Source organism: Leptidea sinapis, chromosome 45 (assembly GCF_905404315.1).
Source record: "Leptidea sinapis chromosome 45, ilLepSina1.1, whole genome shotgun sequence".
In the NCBI taxonomy this organism is placed as follows: Eukaryota; Metazoa; Arthropoda; class Insecta; order Lepidoptera; family Pieridae; genus Leptidea; species Leptidea sinapis.
The window spans coordinates 8,577,501-8,586,673 of NC_066309.1; the positions used below are offsets into that span (position 1 = coordinate 8,577,501).

The 9,173-nt window shown below is 52.6% G+C and overlaps 2 non-coding genes and 1 pseudogene across 2 annotated transcripts; all 3 read left to right on the plus strand.

Moving 5' to 3' along the window:
• The first annotated feature begins 872 nt into the window (after positions 1–872).
• LOC126977629 (small subunit ribosomal RNA) lies at positions 873–2,777 on the plus strand. The gene has a single exon (XR_007732304.1). It is a non-coding gene; the product is annotated as a small subunit ribosomal RNA (ribosomal RNA).
• Positions 2,778–3,154: 377 nt separating this feature from the next.
• Positions 3,155–3,311, plus strand: LOC126977795 (5.8S ribosomal RNA). The gene has a single exon (XR_007732423.1). It is a non-coding gene; the product is annotated as a 5.8S ribosomal RNA (ribosomal RNA).
• A 539-nt stretch (positions 3,312–3,850) lies between these two features.
• On the plus strand, positions 3,851–8,774 carry LOC126977777 (large subunit ribosomal RNA; annotated as a pseudogene).
• Positions 8,775–9,173: the final 399 nt, after the last annotated feature.

Here is a 9,173-nt window from a genome sequence, read left to right on the forward strand (position 1 = left end):
CGCACAACACCAACCACCACCCCCAGCCACAACAACTGCTGCTGTTTTATTATTCTCGTCGTCGTCTCATCGTCATTCATATTTTATTTAATATATATTTATATTTGAGTAAGTTTGTGAATGCGCGCGATGATAACGACGATGATATAATAACAATACGGTTGTTGGTACTCTCGGGGCAGAGCTGGTGTGTCTGTGTCTGTGTTTGTGTCGCGCGTTGTTTTATATGTTCTTTTTTTACAATATAAAAAATGAGACAGACTCACCGCGCTGTGTCGATCGAGCGTTTTCGAGTTTCCCTATGCGGATGATATTTGATTTGGTGATTTGAAAGGTTTTTTGTGATTTCGTTTCTCATAATTCCTCTCTTCACTCTCTCTATAGTATCATACGCTGCGGCGATCCTCGTCACGTTGAAAGCGATCGTGTAAATTTTTTGCGCGCACCAAGACGCCGACTGGGCTTCGACGGTTTCCCTCTGTTAAGATTTTTAACGTGAGGGCCCGCAAGCCGGAACGCGTCGCGCATTTCACTCGTGCGAGACGTTCACGCTCCTCTCAAGCACCGGGCGTCGATCCGATTTGTGATCACGACGTGTACCGATATTAATACGTTGATACCGCTTCTATTGCGTGTCATCATTTTTATTATTACCCGAAGGGACTCTCGTTACTGAACTTTCATAACATACAATCGGCCCATCGCCGATTTATGATTCGTTCAACGCGCACCGTATGCCTTTGAGATATATAGTATACAGTGCGCGAACGGATATCTCACGATATGTTCAAGATGTCATAGTCGCGACGCCCTAAGGGGAGATCGCGACGCATGACGCGCTGAGCGCGACAACAATCGTTGTTTGCAGCAGCTCCCTGGTTGATCCTGCCAGTAGTTATATGCTTGTCTCAAAGATTAAGCCATGCATGTCTCAGTGCAAGCCGTATTAAGGCGATACCGCGAATGGCTCAATATATCAGTTTTGGTTCCTTAGATCTTACTCAGTTACTTGGATAACTGTGGTAATTCTAGAGCTAATACATGCAATCAGAGCTCTGACCAGTGATGGGATGAGTGCTTTTATTAGATCAAAACCAATCGACGGAGGGCCTCGCGTCCGAAGTCGTTAATTTTGATGAATCTGGATAACTTTTGCCGATCGCATGGTCCAGTACCGGCGACGCATCTTTCAAATGTCTGCCTTATCAACTTTCGATGGTAGTTTCTGCGACTACCATGGTTGTCACGGGTAACGGGGAATCAGGGTTCGATTCCGGAGAGGGAGCCTGAGAAACGGCTACCACATCCAAGGAAGGCAGCAGGCGCGCAAATTACCCACTCCCGGCACGGGGAGGTAGTGACGAAAAATAACGATACGGGACTCTTACGAGGCCTCGTAATCGGAATGAGTACACTTTAAATATTTTAACGAGGAACAATTGGAGGGCAAGTCTGGTGCCAGCAGCCGCGGTAATTCCAGCTCCAATAGCGTATACTAAAATTGTTGCGGTTAAAAAGCTCGTAGTTGCATTTGTGCGCCGCGCTGTCGGTGCATCGCATCCGCGGTGATACTGACACGTCTGCGGAGCATATCGTCGGTGAGCCGGCGGTAAAACGCCGGTTCAATATCAAAATCCTATCGCGGTGCTCTTCAGTGAGTGTCGAGATGGGCCGACAATTTTACTTTGAACAAATTAGAGTGCTCAAAGCGGGCTCAAAATGCCGCTTGAATATTTCGTGCATGGAATAATAGAATATGATCTCGGTTCTATTTTGTTGGTTTTCAGAACTCCGAGGTAATGATTAATAGGGATAACTGGGGGCATTCGTATTGCGACGTTAGAGGTGAAATTCTTGGATCGTCGCAAGACGAACATCAGCGAAAGCATTTGCCAAAGGTGTTTTCATCAATCAAGAACGAAAGTTAGAGGTTCGAAGGCGATTAGATACCGCCCTAGTTCTAACCGTAAATATGTCATCTAGCGATCCGCCGACGTTACTACAATGGCTCGGCGGGCAGCTTCCGGGAAACCAAAGATTTTGGACTCCGGGGGGAGTATGGTTGCAAAGCTGAAACTTAAAGGAATTGACGGAAGGGCACCACCAGGAGTGGAGCCTGCGGCTTAATTTGACTCAACACGGGAAATCTCACCAGGCCCGGACACCGGAAGGATTGACAGATTAACAGCTCTTTCTTGATTCGGTGGGTGGTGGTGCATGGCCGTTCTTAGTTGGTGGAGCGATTTGTCTGGTTAATTCCGGTAACGAACGAGACTCTAGCCTGCTAAATAGGCGTCGTCATTTAGGTGTGCGCGGCTTCAGGGTCGCGCAACTCACTGGCGGCGTATTAAAATTCTTCTTAGAGGGACCGGCGGCTTCGAGCCGCACGAGATTGAGCAATAACAGGTCTGTGATGCCCTTAGATGTCCTGGGCCGCACGCGCGCTACACTGAAGGAATCAACATGTTCTCCCTGGCCTAGAGGCCCGGGCAACCCGTTGAAACTCCTTCGTGCTGGGGATTGGGGTTTGCAATTATCCCCCATAAACGAGGAATTCCTAGTAAGCGCGAGTCATAAGCTCGCGTTGATTACGTCCCTGCCCTTTGTACACACCGCCCGTCGCTACTACCGATTGAATGATTTAGTGAGGTCTTCGGACCGACACGCGGTGGCTTCGCGGCCGTCGGCGTTGCTGGGAAGTTGACCAAACTTGATCATTTAGAGGAAGTAAAAGTCGTAACAAGGTTTCCGTAGGGGAACCTGCGGAAGGATCATTAACGTGTAACGGTCGCGTGCGCGAGCGTTGTCGCCGACACGCTTCGCTCACAGCCGACTGTTGACGATGATAACTTCAATCACGTGTCAATCACTGATTATTTTCGCGCTCGCGATGTGCTCTCTGTGCTCCGTTGTCGCGTTTGCCGCGCGCGCGCTGACATCTCCCGCCGCAAGTGGGGGGGGTGTCCGGCACGACGTCTCCGGCACGACGCTTCGGCGGGCGCGGTTCGCATGTACGCGACGCGCGTGCGTCTCGCGACGCGCTCATGTCGAGTGCGAAGCGAGTCGAGATCACGACGTACGCGCAATGCGTGCGTCACATAATATTTTGTTACACACAGAGATCGTTCACGTATTTTCTAAATATAAAAACTATTACCCTGAACGGTGGATCACTTGGCTCGCGGGTCGATGAAGAACGCAGTTAACTGCGCGTCATAGTGTGAACTGCAGGACACATTTGAACATCGACATTTCGAACGCACATTGCGGTCCGTGGAGAAATATCCAGGACCACTCCTGTCTGAGGGCCGGCTGCATAAAAGAATACGACGACGCCGTCGCTGTATGCTGACAACACTGTTTGCGCGCCTAAAAAACGTGTAAAACGAGTGACGGTCTTCGGGCCGGGCTCGGGTAAACCCCGCCGGTTTTCCGGGGCCCGCTCGATCCGTTCGAAAATGTAAAATAAGCCGCAACGCGTGGTGCTGTTCGCGTGCAACGCCGTCTCCGCCTCACGCCCGACGTGGGTCACGGAGACGGGCGCGGTACCGGGGCGCGCTCGTTCGCTGTCACACGCGGATATCTCGTGATTAATTTTAATTAATCTATGCAGAGCTCTCTATGTGAACGGCGTGCGTGGCTGCGCCTTCGGTTCGCGTCCCGTGCGCTGCACGTGTTATTTCGGCCCGACGTGAGCGTGCAAACGAGTAGGCGGACTCGACGTCCGAAGGGCGCTTCGATCGCGGTACGTGCGCGGGTCGACGATACGTCGTTGAGACTTATTGGCGGCGCGCGCACGACGGTGTCGCTGCGCTGACGGATATCGTGTCTGCCTCATACTTTTTATCGTTGGCCTCAGATCAGGGAGGATCACCCGCCGAATTTAAGCATATTAGTAAGCGGAGGAAAAGAAACTAACCAGGATTCCCTCAGTAGCGGCGAGCGAACAGGGATAAGCCCAGCGCCGAATCCCGCGGTCGTCACGGTCGCGGGACATGTGGTGTTAGGGAGGTTCCGCTTTCTCGCGGTCGCCGCTCCCGTCCAAGTTCGTCTTGAACGGGGCCGTTTTCCCATAGAGGGTGCCAGGCCCGTAGCGACGGAGCGAGTCCGCGAGAGGGACTCTCCTCAGAGTCGGGTTGCTTGAGAGTGCAGCCCTAAGTGGGTGGTAAACTCCATCTAAGGCTAAATATAACCGCGAGACCGATAGCGAACAAGTACCGTGAGGGAAAGTTGAAAAGAACTTTGAAGAGAGAGTTCAAGAGTACGTGAAACCGTTCAGGGGTAAACCTGCGAAACTCGAATGAACGAACGGAGAGATTCATCGTCACTCCGGGGCGTACGGCGGCGTGCCGCGATGTGCGCGAGACTCGTGCTCGCGTTCACCGGTCGCCGCCGTTGACGCACCCGGACGGCGTGCACTTCTCTCTTAGTACACATTATGCATCGCGACCCGTTCGTCTGTTCGGCCTAAGCGTTGTCCGGGAGCCGGGCGGCTGCGCGTTCACGCGCACAGCCGTCCGACCGTGACGATCGCCGGCCGGCGGCGGACGGTACTTGTCATGAAACGCGCACGCGTCTCCATCCGGGGACGCGTCCGGCCCGACGCGAGCGAGAGTCGTCGTCGACATCCTGCCCTTGTGCGGATGCTGACGCGACGCCGCTGTCGTCGCAGCCGTGTAGTCTCGGACTGTGCGCGTATCAGTCGGCGATGTTACTGTTTCGGGCACTCGCAGGACCCGTCTTGAAACACGGACCAAGGAGTCTAGCATGTGTGCGAGTCATTGAGTTATGAATTCAAACAGACAAAACTGAAAGGCGCAACGAAAGTGAAGGCGCGCGCTTGTCGCGCGCTCAGGGAGGATGGAGCGTCGGTCGTCAAAAATCGATCTCTCGCACTCCCGAGGCGTCTCGTTTCCAATCAGCGAATGCGGGCGCGCTCTGAGCACAGATGCTGGGACCCGAAAGATGGTGAACTATGCCTGGTCAGGTCGAAGTCAGGGGAAACCCTGATGGAGGACCGTAGCGATTCTGACGTGCAAATCGATCGTCGGAACTGGGTATAGGGGCGAAAGACTAATCGAACCATCTAGTAGCTGGTTCCGTCCGAAGTTTCCCTCAGGATAGCTGGCGTCGACTCGTAACAGTCTCATCCGGTAAAGCGAATGATTAGAGGCATTGGGGCCGAAACGACCTCAACCTATTCTCAAACTTTAAATGGGTGAGAACTCCGGCTTACTCGAACGATGAAGCCGGAGATCTGATGACGGTGCCAAGTGGGCCAATTTTGGTAAGCAGAACTGGCGCTGTGGGATGAACCAAACGTAGTGTTAAGGCGCCTAAAAAACGCTCATGGGACACCATGAAAGGCGTTGGTCGCTCATGACAGCAGGACGGTGGCCATGGAAGTCGGAATCCGCTAAGGAGTGTGCAACGACTCACCTGCCGAAGCGACCAGCCCTGAAAATGGATGGCGCTGAAGCGTTTTGCCTATACACTACCGTTACCGGCAATCGGCGCGTGCGTGTCAAAGCGCACGCGTATTATGCCGTAACGAGTAGGACGTGCGCGGCGGAGTGCGCAGAAGGGTCTGGGCGTGAGCCCGCCTGGAGCCTCCGTCGGTGCAGATCTTGGTGGTAGTAGCAAATACTCCAGCGAGGCCCTGGAGGACTGACGTGGAGAAGGGTTTCGCGTGTACAGTAGTTGCTCGCGAGTCAGTCGATCCTAAGCTCAAGGAGAGATCTTATGTCGATGCGGCGTGTATGTATGGAAAGAAGGCCGATTAATAGTACTGCCAAAGGGTGATGGGAAGGCGACTGACCCAAAGGCGTATAGACCTATCACCCTCTTGCCAGTACTAGGGAAAATATTAGAGCAATTGATATGCGAATGTACTCCGGGTCTGTACAGTCGTATATCAGCCCGTCAACACGGATTCATGAAAGGGAGGTCTACAATAACAGCGCTTAGCACTATAATGGATTTAGTGACCACCAGCTCTTACAAATATGTTCAAGCGATAACTCTGGACATATCAGGGGCGTTTGACAACGCGTGGTGGCCTATGGTCCTGCTTAAATACAAGCAGGGCGGCTGCCCTCCCAACATCTACAGGTGCCTCTGCTCTTACTTTCTGAATAGGCGGGTGGGTATGTTCGCAGGAGGAGAGGTCGTATGGAAACTTTCCACAATGGGGTGCCCACAGGGATCCGTATTAGGTCCCACACTGTGGAATATACTGTTGAACGACCTTTTGGAGCTGAGCGTACCACAAGGGGTCAGGATGATAGCATACGCGGACGACGTAACGCTACTCATCGAAGGAAACTCAAGGGCTGTTATCGAGACCAATGCCGCGGTGGCGCTCGAGAGAATCTCGGAATGGGGAGTTAGGAATAGACTCCGGTTCTCGTCGGTGAAAACCAAGTCTATAACCTTGAAGGGCTCTCTCGGGCGACCCCCGGTCATTAGAATGGGAGGAGATTCTCTTCGGGCGGTTGAATCAGTTAAAATCTTAGGCATAACGATTGATGGAAAGGGGTCATTTGCCGATCACGCCTTGGATATCGGAGAGCGAGCCGCGAGGTGCTTCGGGAAGATGGCAAGGGTATCTTCAACTTCTTGGGGCATACGATACAAGGCACTTAAGATCTTGTACAGGGGGACGTACGTTGCAACCATTACATACGCGGCGAGCATCTGGTATCACAGGTCGCTCCTGTATGTGGTGTCCAGCCGGTTGCTCAGAACACAACGAACGTCGTTGGTGCTTCTCACCAAGGCGTACCGCTCAACAAGTACGGCCGCACTGCCAGTACTAGCTGGGGTACTTCCAGCCGATCTGGAAGTTTATCGCGCGGGCAAGATAGAAGCGACGAAGGGTGACAGGGTAAAAAAGGAGCTCGCGGTATTGAAAAAGGACATCCATTCCGAAGTGGTAAACATGTGGCAGCAGCGCTGGGATCGTGAGGAAAGAGGTGGAGATCTCAGACGCTTCTTCCCATGTGTCGGGGAAAGACTCCTAGCGGCGTGGGTGCAGCCCGACCACTACACGTCGCAGCTGTTGACGGGTCATGGGAATTTCAACGGCCGGCTTAGGGACTTGGGGCTTAAGGGGGACGGCACTTGTCCATGTGGCGTGACGGATGAGTACCGCGACCACGTGCTGTGGGAATGCAGCTTGTACGATGAAGCTAGAGGCGAACTATTGAACCATCTGGAGAGGAAGAATCCGGGACCAATTTATCACGGAGACCTAGTGTCCTCAGAGGAGAACTTCTCGCGGTTAGTAAGATTTGCCACAAGTTGGTACCGTGACAGGAGAGTGATGGAGGGGTAAACCAGGATGGTAACGAAGACGCAGAAAGGAAGATTTAGAGAAGAGAAGAAGATGAAGAAGGAGTGCCCGACGACGAAGCCATAGCTGTGGTCGGCCGCCCCCAGAAAGGGGGAGAGGGCCATCTAGGGACGCAAAAAAATGAGAACTTGTAGGGAGTCAAGAAATGTACTGGACCTGAATATCCGGACCGGTACATCTCCCGCTGTTTCGGTCGGAACCTAGGTCTTGATGACCGAAAGGTCGGTAAGACCATGGGAAGGAGGTGGGTTATGTCCCTATCTACTATCTAGCGAAACCACAGCCAAGGGAACGGGCTTGGGAGAATCAGCGGGGAAAGAAGACCCTGTTGAGCTTGACTCTAGTCTGGCATTGTAAGGAGACATGAGAGGTGTAGCATAAGTGGGAGATCGTTCGCGGTCGTCGCTGAAAAACCACTACTTTCATTGTTTCATTACTTACTCGGTTGGGCGGAAGCGGTGCGCGGTCGATAATATCGGCGGGCGTACGGTGTTTCGTTCCAAGCGTGCAGAGTGGCGACGTGGCGGCAACGCTCGTCGCCGTACAACTCCCGCGTGATCCGGTTCGAGGACACTGCCAGGCGGGGAGTTTGACTGGGGCGGTACATCTGTCAAAGAATAACGCAGGTGTCCTAAGGCCAGCTCAGCGAGGACAGAAACCTCGCGTGGAGCAAAAGGGCAAAAGCTGGCTTGATCCAGATGTTCAGTACGCATAGGGACTGCGAAAGCACGGCCTATCGATCCTTTAGTATAAAGAGTTTTTAGCAAGAGGTGCCAGAAAAGTTACCACAGGGATAACTGGCTTGTGGCGGCCAAGCGTTCATAGCGACGTTGCTTTTTGATCCTTCGATGTCGGCTCTTCCTATCATTGCGAAGCAAAATTCGCCAAGCGTTGGATTGTTCACCCATCAAAAGGGAACGTGAGCTGGGTTTAGACCGTCGTGAGACAGGTTAGTTTTACCCTCCTGATGGCGTGTCGTTGCGATAGTAATACTGCTCAGTACGAGAGGAACCGCAGTTTCGGACATTTGGTTCATGCACTCGGCCGAGCGGCCGGTGGTGCGAAGCTACCATCCGCGGGATTATGCCTGAACGCCTCTAAGGCCGAAGCCAGCCTAGCCGAATCCGGCAAGGATATACTCACTGTGGAGCCCCGAGTGTCGGGAGGCTCTAAACAATGTGACTTTACTAGTCGCGTTTTATTCGTAAGACGCGACGTCGAAGCCCATTTGGAACGCGACGAACGGTGCGAGCGGTATTAACACGTGCACCACGGCGTCGAAGTTTCGAATTTACCTCAGTTCGATGTCGGGGCTCGGAATAGTCTGTAGACGACTTACGTTCCTGGCGGAGTGTTGTGCTCGGTAGAGCAGCGTCGTGCTGCGATCTGTTGAGACTCAGCCCTACGCCAGGTGATTCGTCCGAGGACGCATCGTCGCCGAGAAGCAGAGTTGTGTGTGTGTGTGTGTGCAAACAAACAACAGGCCAACATATAATTATTATAATAACATAATAATATAAATAATATTATCATGATATTTCGTCGTGACGGACGCGTCACGCGATTTCTCATGATTATAAAATTTTACAATATATTATTATTTATTATAGTTGAAAGACGTGGTTGATGTTGTACACGGCGACTACTCTAATGATAACGAGTACGATCATTTTCAGGTTATTATGTCGAGTCGAGTGTTGTGATAAGTGTACATCGCCGTCGGCGGCGGCGGCGGCTCCGGTGGTGTTGGGCGCGCTGCGCAAATTCCAAAAGCGAGTACGATCGGCCCCAATAGCGGGTACGGTCGATTCCTCAATAG